Source organism: Arvicola amphibius, chromosome 1 (genome assembly GCF_903992535.2).
Source record: "Arvicola amphibius chromosome 1, mArvAmp1.2, whole genome shotgun sequence".
Classification (NCBI taxonomy): domain Eukaryota; kingdom Metazoa; phylum Chordata; class Mammalia; order Rodentia; family Cricetidae; genus Arvicola; species Arvicola amphibius.
The window spans coordinates 164,971,591-164,986,536 of record NC_052047.1 but is presented as its reverse complement, the minus strand read 5'-3'; positions in this window follow the sequence as shown (position 1 = coordinate 164,986,536).

Below are 14,946 nucleotides of genomic sequence, written 5' to 3'. Positions count from 1 at the left end.
CGCCGAGCACTTCCGGGTCAGGGAGGGCCGCTTCGCTGCTGAGTTGGGCACTCTCTGCTCCTTGAGTGTGATTAAATTTTGGTGCGCTTGGCATGGAGGAAGGAGGGTCCCTCCCGCACCTCCCCGAGCAGGCGTGGGCCAGGGGGGCCTTTTCCGAGGGAGCTCCGGACCACAGGACCACGCCAGCCCACCCCGGGAGGAGGCCTGTTACTGACCTCCTTTTGCATCCCTGTGCCACGTGTGTTTCTGAAATTTAAAGTAACCCTTTTAATTAGAGCTTTGTAATTCATTAAGCAAAGAAAAAGAATGTAAAGGGGAAAAAATTACCCTCCGGATCCGTTTTAAAAAAAAATATATAAACTTTTCTTGATTTACACAATGTTTGATGATGGCTGAGTCAATTTGGAGTATACATACATACATACATACTACATACATACATACATAAGCAAGGCCCTGGCAATTTGTTTCTGATGTATTTGGTGATGGCTGAGTTAATTTGGAATATAAAGTATAAATAAATAACTTAGGGAATCACTCTGTTCCATGTGGATTTTAAAATGTTGTGATTAAATGTTTATATATCTGTTCCTCATCCTCTTTCTCCTTCTGTTCCAAGCGTGTTCTTCCCATACTTGAAGTTTGTATCTGTTTAAAAATATTTGCCTGACAAGGTGGTGTGCCCAGCTGTAACTGTGAGCCCACCCAGCACTTGGGAGGTGGAAACAGCTGGCTGTTAAATTCAAGGTCATCATTGCCGGGTTAGGCTGCGTGACGCTTGGATCTTTAAAAGCCAAAACTTTGAGCTGGGTGGTGATGGTGCACGCCTTTAATCCCAGCACTCGGGAGGCAGAGGCGGGAGGTCCTTTGTAAGTTCAAGGCCAGCCTGGTTTACAAGAGCTGGTTTAGTTCCTGGACAGGCTCCAAAGCTACAGAGACACCCTGTCTCAAAAAAAACTTTGACCAAGCAAACTACCATTGGTCATCGTCCTGATCAAGAAACAAGAGAAAGTCTACAAAATTGTAGAAAGCAAGACATCTGGACCTGTTGATGATGCTTTAAAAATCAGCCTGACTTACTCTCTAATAAGTTCTAGGAAGAAGCAGTGAACTGATCAGAGTGTGTTAAGATCTCTGGGCCGAGAATAATTCAAGAGCCCTATGGAAGAGTATGTAAAGGGGCTGGAGAGGCGGCTCAGCAACTAAGAATACTATTTTCTAGACTGCAAAACCACCTGTAACTCTAACAATCCTCTTCTGGCCTCTGTGGGAAGACACATGCACGCACGCATACACACCTTAATTTTTTTTTTAAAGAGTAATATAATGCTGTCTTCTGATGGCTTTAGGAAGCTGATATACCTGCCTTTGCTTGTCGGAACCTGATTCTTCCCTTAGTGGTAGTAGGGAATAGTCCTGATTTCTGAGAGCAGAGCTGAAGGCTCACACTGAGAAACAGGATTTTTCTAATGTACTTGCATTTAAAGAGAAAAATCCAAGCTTGATTCCACCAAATCTCAAAATAAAACTGATGTTCCAGGAAGACAATATGTCTGTATGGTTCTGTATTTGTCATTCCTCCACCCTCTGTATGCATATGAAAACTGTGAATTATGTGCCTTGTGGTTCTGAGTGTTGAAAATAATCTCACCCAGTTATTACAGCTCTAATATGTATAGAACTTAAATGTTTAGAACTGGAATATGTTCAAATGATGATCCAACTCAATTTTATCAATAAGTGCTGAAATCATAAGACGTTTATAATTTAAAATCACAAGCCCTTATTAATAATATATGAGAACTGTGCGATGAAATTTAAGAAGATTTTTTTAAAAAGATTTATATTGAGGGTACTACAAATATATAATAATGAAATATATAGCAAATAGTTCAAGTGCCCAGTGATAGAAGATTGGTTGGATTATGGTGAGGGTCCGAGGAGAGGGCTCAGCAAGTAGAAATGTTAATGATGCAAGTCCAAAGACCCGAGTTCTGTCCCTGAAGTCGGCAGAGGAGGAGGGAAAAGCAAATCCAGTGACTTGTCCTCTGGCCTGTGTACACCACAACTCACACCTGTATCACAGCCACATACACACACTCAGCTAAAACTCCTAAATGATGGCTAAATTCCATAAGAAGATATTACCTCGTCATCAAAAAATGACATCATAACTAAAGAACTATGCAGTTGGCCCTCTTTATCAGCAAGCTCCACACATTGTTAGCTGAATCCAAAAGAAGTAAAATTATTTGGAAAAAACAGTACATCTGTAATAGACTTGTACAGACTTCTTTTGTTTAAAACAGACTAGAAGACTATAAACTGAAAAGGCTAATCATGGCTATCTCTGTTTGATGGAATTAGTAGAGATAAGTGGGACCTATAAATATATGTTCTAGGGGCTGGTGCACTTGAACTATCTGAATGACACACGGGAATTGTGTTCCGTCTGTAATTCCAACTCTGGGTGGTAGAGACAGAAGATTCTTAAAGCCAGCTGGCTAACCTGACTATCTGAATTGGTGAGCTCTAGGTTTGCATGAGAGAGCCTTCCTCAAAGAAGACAATGGAGGAGCAATTGAAGAACAGCCCCAGTATCAACCAGGGACCCTCACATGCATGCACAAGCAAGTACATGTGAACATGCACACAGAACATAATGCAATTGAAAAGAAGAAAAATAGACATATACAATACATACTTATAAGATACTCAAAATTCTATAAAACAAAAGTCCCGATGTGTATGTTGGGCCCTAGAAGAAACAAGAGTGGATACTAGACTACTTTTAATGATTTGGGGGAAGAGATGAAGATGACTTTGAAATCTGGTCATGTCCTTATTCTATTATTCTACTTACATTATACTCTGGTACTGTGTACTCAATCTATTTTGAGTTGACCTCTACATTGTGATACCATTATACAAAGCTCATATAGTACTAAAGGTGCTCTTATAATATTGCTGTTTTTTTTTTTTTTTTTTTTTTTACTAACATAGGAAACTTATTTCATCACCTCAGCAAGTAAGGGTTGATCCAGGTGTGGTGTTGCATTCTTATAATCCCCACACGGAAAAGGGAACTGAAGGATTGCGAGTTCAAGCCCAGAGTGGATTATATAGCAAATTCCAATCTATCTTGGGCTATAGAGTGATACCTTGTCTAAAAATAAAATAATTGAGTGTTGGTTTGCAACACTGCTCACTGAAACAGTGCTTGCCTAGCGTGTGTGATGCCGTGGGTTTACTCCTTAACATTGCCCCCATGCCTAAGAATAAATGTTCAGTTTTAGCTGCGGGAAGTCCTTCTGTATGTGTGTTTCTTTTATTGGTTAATGAATAAAGAAGTTCTTTTGGTCTGTGATAGGGCAGAGTAGAGGTAGGCAGGAAACTTAAACTGAATGCTGGGAGAAAGAAGGCGGAGTCAAGGAGATGCCATGTAGCCACTGCTGGGAACAGATGCCTCCACTGGAGCCTACTGAAACTTTGCTGGTAGGCCACGACCTTGTGGTGAGGCACTGATTAATGGAGATGGGTTAGTTTAGGATGTAAGAGCTCGCTAGAAATAAGCTTAAGCTATTGGCCAAACAGTATTGCAAATAATATGGTTTCTGTGTGATTGTTTCAGGTCTGGGCAGCTGGGAATGAATGAGCAGCCTCCCCTAACAAGTTTTAAATACTTATTTATGATAAACAACATTGTCATTGTGATATAAGTTAAACCTAGGCCCTCTTCCTTATTCCAGGAATCTAAAGTCTAAGAACTCATCAGCAAAGAATCAGAAGAACAAAATATCAGCAAACAATATAAAATATCAATTATCTATTTTTTTAATACAAGAAAAGCACAAAACTCAAGTCCAAATGGATCAAAGACCTCAACATAAAGCCAGCCACACTGAACCTCATAGAAAATAAAGTAGGAAGTACACTTGAACGCATTGGCACAGGAGACCACTTCCTAAGTATAACCCCAGTAGCACAGACACTGACAGAAACAATTAATAAATGTGACCTTCTGAAACTGAAAAGCCTCTGTGAAGCAAAGGACACAGTCAACAAAACAAAACAAAACAACAACAACAAAAAAAGCCTACAGAATGGAAAAAGATCTTCACTAACCCCACATCAGACAGAGGTGTGATATACAAAGAACTCAAGATATTGGTCATCAAAAGAACAAATAATCCAATAAAAAATAAAGTACAGACCTAAACAGAGAACTCTCAACAGAGGAATCTAAAATGACTGAAAGAAACTTAAGGAGATGTTCAACATCCTTAGTCATCAGAGAAATGCAAAGCAAAACATGTCTGAGATTCCATCTTACACCTGTAGGAATGGTGACAACTTATGCTGGAGAGGTTGTGGGGTAAAGGGAACACTCCCGCATTGCTGGTAGGAATGCAAGCTGGTACAGCCACTTTGGATGTCAGTGTGGCAATTTCTCAGAAAATTAGGAAACAACCTTCCTCAAGGCGCAGTAATACCACTTTGGATATATATCCATAGGATGCTCAACATGTCACAAGGACTTGTTCATAGCAGCATTGTTTGTCATAGCCAGAATATGGAAACAACCTAAGTGCTTCTGGACCAAAGAATGGATAAGGAAAATGTGGTATATTTACACAATGGAGTACTACACAGCAGAAAAAAATGACATTTTGAATTTTGCAGGAAAATGGATGTAGCTAGAAAACATCATTTAGAGTGAGATAACCCAGATACAGAAAGACAATTATCACATGTACCTACTCATAAGTGGTTTTTAAACATAAAGCAAAGTAAACTAGCTTACAAATCACAACCCAAAGAACTTTAGACAACAATGAGGACACTAAGAGAAATATACATAGATCTAATCTACATGGGAAGTAGAAAAAGACAAGATCTCATGAGTAAATTGGGAGCATGGGGACCTTGGGAGAGGGTTGAAGGGGAGGGGAGAGGCAGGAAGGAGAGCAGAGAAAAATGTAGAGCTCAATAAAAATCAATGGAAAAAGCAAAGCAAAGGGAGCAACACCTGTCTTCATAGGCTTTACTAGACTTTAGAGAAAAGGAAGAAAGATAACTACAGTATTAGAAACATATACATGAAATGTAGAGATGCTTTGTGGATAACCTTGGTTTGAGTGTTTTAGTTTATTTTCTCAAACACCAGATTTCATGAATAAGGAATACTTTTAAAAAGCCACAAAAATGGCCAGGCAGTAGTGGCACAAGCCTTTAATCCAAGCAATCAGGCAAAGGCAAGTGGATCTCTGTGAGTTTGAGGCCAGCCTGGTCTACAAGAGCTAGTTCCAGGACAACCAGGGCTGCTATACAGCGAAATCCTATCTCAAAAAAAAAAAAAAAAAAAAAAAAAAAAACCACAAAAATGGTGGAGAATTCTAACGCCATCTATTGTTATCTTCTTTGGTTGACACATCTTTAGATCAATTGTTGGAATAAAAATACAATAGACGTTTTAGCATCTTTAAGCAGAGAGGCACCACTGTACAAAAGATCGCTTATGTCTGTAAATAAGGAAAGCAGTGTTATTCACCAATCAGTATTAAACACAATAATAGTAAACGAAGACTAAGTGAAATATTATTAATCTGGAATCAGCTTAACATGTGCAAAGGATATCGCACTACAGTGTAAGCAGTCTCACAGAGTGTGCTTTTAACCTGAAAAAGTAGGTAAATGCTACCAAGGGGCTAATAATGATGACTTTAAGAGACCTATTTATGCTGCCATTAGAATTCATGAAGATACGAGAGTGAGAACACTGGGAACATGAATGGTTTTGTTGCCAAGAGATGACTCTTTTTCCCTTGGCGTTTGATAGTTCCAAATTACCCTTTTTCTTTGCTTTGTCCCTTTTACCACAGAGGCTCAGGGGGACCCCTGCTGTAATCATTAGGAAAGAATAAGGAAAAATGTCTAGAGAGAAAAAGCCGATCCAAGACTTGCACATGGAAATGGCTAGAGAGAAAGGTTTCTCTCCCAATGCGATGCAATACGGGCTTCTCGTATATAAAAGATTCCAAATTGTCATAGGATTTTTCTTAGTTGCATGACTTTTAAATAAATGACTAAATAGTTTTGTTCAACAAAACTGACAGAGGAAAACCGTAAGTCTTAACTGAATTGTTTGTAAAGGTGGCTAGAGGCTTAATTTCACTGTAGAAGTTCAGTAACTTGTCACTGTGATAAAACACCATGATCAAAAGGAACTTAGGGTAGAGAGAATTTATGTTCCAGAGGGATACAAGTCCATGATGGCAGAAGGAAGGCATGGTAACAAGGAGGGAGCATGGTGGCAGGAACAGGAGCTGAGAACTCAGAGCTCTTGAACTAGATGTGGGAAGTGGAGATGAAGAATGAGAAGTAGTGTGAGACTTTTCATCGCAAAGCCCACTCCCAGTGATGTCCTTCCTTCAACAAGACTGCACCCTTAAGCCACCCCAAACACCACCAGCAGCTGCAAAGCAAGTTTCAAATTTCAAAGACCATGAGACATTTTTTATTCAAACCACTACAGTCTTTGGTATCTGACTAAAAGTAAAGAGTGTACTACATTCAAAAAAACAAACAAACAAAGAAACAAGCAAAAAAAAAACCCAGGAACTATTGTAATAAAAATGTACCTCATTTCTGTTTCATCCTATTTCCATATTTTAAATCACCTCTGAGATGCATCGACACTAAGATCAAGTCAAAGTTACCTATAAGAATGATTGATTTTCCCTGTTAAATGCTGAATTATGTTCTCAACTTGTAGTATAACATTTGTAGAGATGTACAGTGTGAGATTTAGGAAAGCATGCCAAAGATGAATCCCCTACTTGACATCTACTGATTTTAAGCTCTGTAATTTCTATGGTCCCATCCTCCAAGTCCTCGGGGTGAAAACAAAAAACCAAAACCAAAACAGTGGCAAAGCTGACGTATGAGACACGACTCAAAGCACTTTTGCTTAGTTATTCCATAGGTTTTATGAGTTGTTCCTGAGCCTGAAGCACTGTGGTAGCTGCTGGGTATCGGATGGTGACAGAAACAGGTGCTCAGCTCCTGTGGCTGTTATGTGCCTAGGAAGAGATAGCTATAGTCAAGAAACAGACAAGTTTGTAAATAAAAATTTTAATGTATGACACAAAGGCAAAAAGCAAGTTATATGTGATACCAGTGTGGAAAAGTGTATAGCTTTTGACAGGGCTGTCAAAAAAGCCTACTTGGTGATACGATTTAAGATGAAACCCACCAAAGGAGAAAGGACCCGGACTGTGAGAAGCTGTGGAGAGGCTTCAGGAGTCGTATGAAGACTATGTGAAGCTGGAGAAGAAGGGAGCTTACTGAGCACGTCTCAAGCATCCAAAGAGGCCAAATTATGTCTCTCCAGTCTTAGAGTGTTCATAAAGTGATTTCAGATTTGGGTGGTTGATGTCTGACTACCAAAATGGAGCCTAACTACCCAGCTCCCACCCTTTCTTTCTCTCTATGCCCTTGGTGTTCTTTATTATGCTATAGTGAACAGTTCTCTGGACCAACCATTAGTTTGGCCTATTTGGAGAATTACAAAAATTAATAGCAGGGGTGGGGGGGTAGCCTATGGGGATGGCTTAGACAGTAAAGCATCCTCCACACAAGTGTGAGACTCTGAGTTAGATCTCCAGCACCCACATAAGACCTAGTCACTGTGCCTCTCATGTGTAGCCTCAGCCCTCAAAGGGGCTGAATACGGTAGAGAGAGAACCAAGAGCTGGAGTTTATCGGACAGCCAGGCTGGTCCAGTGAGAGACCCTGCCTAGAAAAGTAAGGTGGAGAGCAATGGAGGACCACACCCAACATTGACCTCTGACCTCTTCACATACATGTGCATATACATACATAACACCTATGCATGCACCATAAACACTCACATGTACACGTACACACACACATATATACACACACTCTCTCATGGGTCCTAAGTATTTTGGTTAAGGTCCTGTCAAAGAAAAAGAATTCACTCTGTATTTTAAGTAAGACTATTTTAAGACTCATCATTTGAGGTTTACCTACCATTAGGAAGCTAAAGGAGCAAAAGGCAGGAAAACCTATCACCTACTTTCAGCCTATAGAGATAAAATCAATGTTATTAATTTGTTCAAAAGATACTGCAAACCTTGAGAAACTCGGGGGAGAGGGCTCCCAACAACACTGTCTGAAGAACTTATGAATCTTTAGAAACTTCTGCTTCTGCTTGCAGTGACCTCCTGGAGAATAATGATCTCTTCTCTTGGCTTCCAGAATCCCATGCTCTTGCTAGGAGCCCCCACTGTTTTACAAAGGAGGGTGTTAAAATGACCAATGGTGCTGAGTATGTGATAATCGTCCCAGGTTGACAATCCAGAATAGAAAATCTCTCTTAGTTTGCTGAGAAAAAAAAATGAGTTATCCAATTTTAGGAGTAGTGGTGAAAAAGAAGTCAGCCCTTCTTGGTCCTTAGACACCTGGAATCTGGTTATGGAAAGATGGTATTGTGCATTGGATGGTGCTTTGGATTGCCTGTCTGTCATGGAGGGTGCCACCACGAGCCACGCTGTGCTGTCCATCTCGGTCTGGGTCTTGGATGGTGCTTTGGATTGCCTGTCTGTCGTGGAGGGCGCCACCACGAGCCACGCTGTGCTGTCCATCTCGGTCTGGGTCTTGGATGGTGCTTTGGATTGCCTGTCTGCCGTGGAGGGTGCCACCACGAGCCACGCTGTGCTGTCCATCTCGGTCTGGGTCTTGGATGGTGCTTTGGATTGCCTGTCTGCCGTGGAGGGTGCCACCACGAGCCACGCTGTGCTGTCCATCTCAGTCTGAGTCTTGGATGGTGCTTTGGATTGCCTGTCTGCCGTGGAGGATGCCACCACGAGCCACGCTGTGCTGTCCATCTCGGTCTGGGTCTTTGGTAATTTCACTGTTTTATTAAGCAAGCTGCTCATGTGTCAGGTACATATCACCAGCAGCGAATCCTACTTTCGTGAAGCCTATTCTCTTGGTCCTTTTCTTGTAAATGGGAGCTTCAGTTAGATTATACATCACATTGTCTATTGGTGTGTAACAACAGAACCTCAGCTTCGTGACTTGAGAAACATTTCTCACAGGCCTGCCTCCTTACCCGGACCAATTGCGGTGAGAGTGAGTTAGGGTTCTGGAATTGCAATCAGAAAGTGGCTAAGAATGCAGTCAACTGAAGGCTCAAATAACCTGGAAGTCCAGGGCTGTGGCTTTACCCTGTCCTGTGTTGTGGTATTCTTTGTGGGAGCCCAGCTTCTTAAATAGGGAGTCACAACTCCATAGAGAATCACAAAACTGAATGTAGGGGCTCTGAAAACTTTTTTAAGAGTAGGTTTCTGAATATACAATAACCAAACATTAATTCAAAGTCAAATGTGTAATGAACACAAAGTGTTTCTGGTGGTGCTTGTCATGGCGTACTGTGTGATTTCACTCTGGCCTTGTTTCTGAACATATAACACATGTTCTCTGCGGTGCACATGCCATCCCACCAGGCAACAACAGTGTCTGAAATGGCCCAGTTCAGATTTCAGAATAGTCAATGTTATGAACTGTGGTATTTGTACTCTGAAATTAACTTTTCTACTCTTACAGGAGCATAATGATTGGATCATGGAAAACAAAGACTTTTAATACTTCCCCGCCATTATTCTTCCATACATGCCAACTTTGTCTTTGTGTTACATTATGCAACAATGTTTGGTTTTAAAAATTAATGTTGAAATTTCTGACTTGAGTTTCATTAAAAATAAATTGGCAAGTAAAATTTGGTTTGTGATTAGGATAGAATTTCTAAAAATTTCTTAAGTGTCTGTAAATAAATGTCTACCATTTTATACTATGTATTTATGCAAAACCAAGCTCTCAGCATTAATATTGTAAGATTAAAACACTAACCAATTGATTCTGTACACTGTGAATATTCATTACTCTCATTAATTAAAAAAGAAGCTGATTGGCCTACAGCAAGGCAGGATAAAGTTCTATAAGTGGGACAATCAAACTGAGGATGAAGAGGGGCCAGCAGACCGAGAGAGCAAGATGGACACACTGTACTAAAAAAAAAAGATACCAAGCCATGTGGCAAAGCGTGGATAAGAAATATAGTGTAAGTGTAAAAGCTAGTAACAAACTTGAGCTATCAACTGAGCATTTATAATTAAAATTAAGCCTCTGTGTTGGTTAGCAGGCAGTCAGGATGGGAAATCTCTGCCTACACATGGTGTTTCAGTATAGGACTGGTATTTCCACATATAACCCAACAAAGCTTCAAAAAGGATTTTAAACACACAAAAATGGAGTCGGACATGGCTTCTTGGTAACTGTCTTTTCTCCTGTGGGCTCTGTTTGCTGGCAGTGAGCAGAGGCACAGCCCCTTTAAGAGACACTTCCTGGCTCAGTGCTAAAGGCAAAAAAAGGCAGCTTATTTGAGAAACCCTGCTGTCAAACACTTAAATGATGTTTCTGAGTGGCAGGTGACACACTGCTGGATAATAGCATAGATCCAGAAACATCTCAGAGTTGGGGCACTAAACATGGCTCCAAGAGCTGGCTTTACCACTGCCATAAGACTAGACTCTTAGGGAACCAAGGAGCCAGCTGCTAACATTCAATGATCTAAGTTTTGCTCATGCAGACAGAAAAGGTTACAGATGCTCAGTAAAGGACAGATTCAAATTTTAAAAAAACTCTAAAAGGGTTACAATGTGTCTAAAAATATACATAGGCTTGGGAGAGAAAGGGAAAGGTGTGGACAGTCATAAAAAGAAAATATAGTTTTAAAATAATAAAGTCCTTAAAAAGGGAGCAAAGTAATATAGAAGAAAAAAGCCATGTAAAGATGAGAAATAGACAGTGAGTCTGGATCCTGTATGTTTTTGTGTTGTCTTTAAATTTTGGGGCTGCTAAGAGATACTGTATTAAAACTGCAAGGCCATCCCACTAAATTCAGGAACACGACAAGGCTGTCCACTCTCTCCTTATCTCTTCAATATGGTGCGTGAGGTTCTAGCAATAGCAATAAGACAACATAAGGGGATCAAGGGAATTCGAATTGGAAAGGAAGAAGTTAAACTTTCATTATTTGCAAACTGCTAGATTAGATTGGTAACTTCCTTAATCGCCATCAGAGATACTCTATGTAGTAACTGGTGGAAGCAGAGGCAGAGATCCACAGACAAGCCTGTGCTGAGCTCTGAGAGTCTTGAGGAAGAAAGAGAAGAGGAATTGTACCAGCCAGGTTGGGGGGGGGGTCATGATTGGGGAACTCACAGATACAGTGGACCTGAGCTCACTCAGGGGAGGTCATGGACTCTGGACCAACTGTCAGGGAACCTGCATGGGATCAGCCAAGGCCCTCTGCATGTGTATGACAGTCATGTAGCTTGGTCTTTTAGTAAGGCTTCTTCTAACAATGAGAGCAGGACCTCTCCCTGATGCTCAGCTGGTTTTTGGTAACCTGTTCCCCATGCTGGATTTCCTGGCCCCACCTTGATTTAAAAGGAGGAACTCTGTCCTGCCTCAATTTGATGCACCATGCTTTGTGCAAGCCCATGGGAGACCTGTCCCTTTCTGAATGGGGATGGAGGAGGAGTGGATGGGGAGGGGGTAGGTAGGAAAGAGGAAGGGACAGGAGGAGAGGAGGGAGGGAAAACTGGTTGATATGTAAAATAAATGAAAGAAAATGTTATTTAAGTAAATAAATAAAAAAATTAAGCTGCTAGATTAAACTAACCTACATATCTTTTAAATATCTTGACTTCAAAATTTAAGTTAAAAGATGTGCTGCTTTGGGGGAGAGGTTATCTTTTAATTTTCACAGGAAATGAGAGGCTAACAATTCATTTCAAATTAATCTGGATTAGATTTGATTGAGGAAGACCGCCTGAAAAATCTGACTACAAGCATAAAGAAAAACCTGGAAGAACTACATGATGTATATTTTACCTGCTCAAGCATAAAACAAACAAACAAAAAACCTTTGACTGACTGTGTACAATACACAGTCTGTACTTGTATTAATGCAGATATTTATGTTGCCTTCAATAGTTTATGTATTTTCAGAACAAGGGGACCAGACACACACACACACACACACGCACGCACGCACGCACGCACGCACGCACGCACGCACGCACGCACGCACGCACGCACGCACGCACACACACACACAGGAGAGAGAGAGAGAGAGAGAGAGAGAGAGAGAGAGAGAGAGAGAGAGAGAGAGAGAGAGAGCAAAAAACAACAACAAAAAACCCAACACAGATTGTTCAGGTAATCCAGCACCTAAAAAGTCTTCAAGGCTGTTGGCTGAGATTATCCAGTTTCACAGACTGCTCCATGCTCCAGGCAAGACTTAACAATTATTGTGATTTTTTTCAAGGTTCTCTCAAAGATGTTAACACTCCACAGATAATTCAAAGCAGTCTAGAAAACTACTCCTACAATCTAAAAAAAATGGGTTATGGATGTTTATTATCATTTAAGAGGGGTTGCTTACAGGTTGTTATTGGTAACTATCATGATAAAAGGTGAACGAAAGAGATTAGACTCAAGGATCTCTATCTGAAAAGAAAGAGGTGGGTATATAGAAATGATAGGATAAAAGGGTAGACTATTGGATCTACCTTTAAACCAAAACAACAACTACTAGTCTTACATATATACATATATATGAAATATAAATATATTATTTTTGTATATTGATACAAATTTAAAGTTAATTTTGTTATACTGAATGTATGTTTCAACTCTTGTTGGGGTTGTGCTTATGCAACTCATTTAAAAATGTTATGCATAATTAAAAATACAGATTAATAGTCACGTATAACAGTCAAGGTCTAGACCCAGATATATTTAGATAGATAGATAGATAGATAGATAGATAGATAGATGGTCATCAAACACCTAGAAGACTTACAGAATATGGCATTTAATAGTTTAATAAACTAAGACTTTTCATGACAGTGAGACATGTCTTCTCCTGGAAGCACCAATCTACTTCAGAGAAGATGATGGGCACTAAAGAAACTCCATATGGAGATTGATTCTTATATAGCAAAAACTAGCCATATGGGCAAAGAAACTTGTCTCATTGTTGACAATTTACTGTTCACACTGGACAAGTAGAGTGAAAAAAATGCTACTGCCAACCTTTGCCAAGACAAGATTGAACAGTCCTTCAGAATTCTCTGCTTCACAGGAGAGTCTATCAGATATGTTACACATGTAGGCCAGAGTTGGATGCCCCAACATTAGAGAAGAACTTTGGGACATTGTCAAGATAGCCTGATGTCCCTGTAATTAGGTAGCATTTCACCCTTTGGGGGTTGTTGGTGGAGTTTAATACTAGGTAGTTAAAATTATAGTTTTCCTTAGTTATCACAGAAAGATAAATTAGATGTAAAACACTAGACTCACCATGATAAGATAGATAATAGGGTATTTCCTTTAAATTTGTCAAATTTAATAGACTAGATATTGTAACTGTACTGGATAACTGTTATATACAGTTTTACTACGCTAAAGTTAAAACCTTCCTTTTTAATTAGACAAAAATGGGAGATGCTGTGGAATAATCCTTCTGTACACTCTGAATATGCATTACTCTCATTGGTTAATAAAAAGGCAGAATAAAGTTAGGCAGAACAATCAAACTGATGATATTAGGATAAAGAGGGGCAGAGAGAGAGGGCAGTCAGCATATGCAGGGAGTGAGATTAGTACTCAAGATGGCACTAAAAAAAGTACCAAGCCATGTGACAAAGCATGGATAACAACTATGAGGTTAATTTACACATAAGAGTTGACTAGTGAGAAACCTAAGCTATTGGCTGAGCATTTATAATGTATATTAAGCCTCTGTGTCAATTATTTGGGAGCAGGGAATCAGTACAGGAAAACCCCTCCTACAATCAATCCTGAAAAATCTTGAAGATATTCTACTATTTTCATATCAATATTTATCAAAGAGTTAAAAAACTATTATTATTTGTTGGGTGTGTGTATACATAACGTATGTGGAGTTCGAGGGATGAACTCTGGGAGTTGAATCTCTTCTTCTACCATAAATTCTAAAGATTAAACTCAGGTCATCAGATCTGTACAGCCAGTGCCTTTACCCACTGAACCATGATACAAGCCCTCAGCAAGATTTAATTATTTATGTGAAAAAACAACAAATTTCATTAGTATGTAAATTTACTTTCATATTTAAGAAATGATAAAGTTGTGTATATATATATATAAGATTTGATTTGTTACCAGTAAATATTTCCTTTCTAAAAATTTGTTTTTATTTACATGTATATTGATACCTGCGTGTGAGTGCATGCCCCTGTGTGCAGGTGTGTGCACACCATGCCTATGTGGAGGCCAGAACAAAGTGTTGGGTGATCTCCTCTGTCATGTCTACTTCTGCTTTGAGGCAGGGTCTCCCAGTGAGCTCTGGGCTCACATCTTGGCCAGACTGGAAGCCACCAAGCCCCGGTGATCCTCTAGTCTCACCTCCCCTTGGAGCTGGGATGACGGGTGGAAAACGCAATGTCTGCTCTATGCTCTACGGTACGTGAGCTGGGAACCAGGCTGGAGACTTAAGAACATACATGCACACACAGACAGACAGAGACACGGGGACACGGGTCAGCCTGATACAAGAATACCAGCTTTATTGTGCTCAGGAGCAGCTTATATAGGGCTCTGGCCACACCCCAGCTCTCGGGATCCTTCAGCTGCAGGCCTCACCAGAAACCACTCCCCTACCATCAAGGTCTCATGCTCAGAGCAGCTGCAGGCCTCTCAGAGCAGAGGAAAACAAGTCATTTACAAGAAATTCTGGGTCTGGGGGTCCACAGACAGGCATTTGTGAGGCTATCTGGCTTGTTATATGCATGTCCTCATCACAGAGTA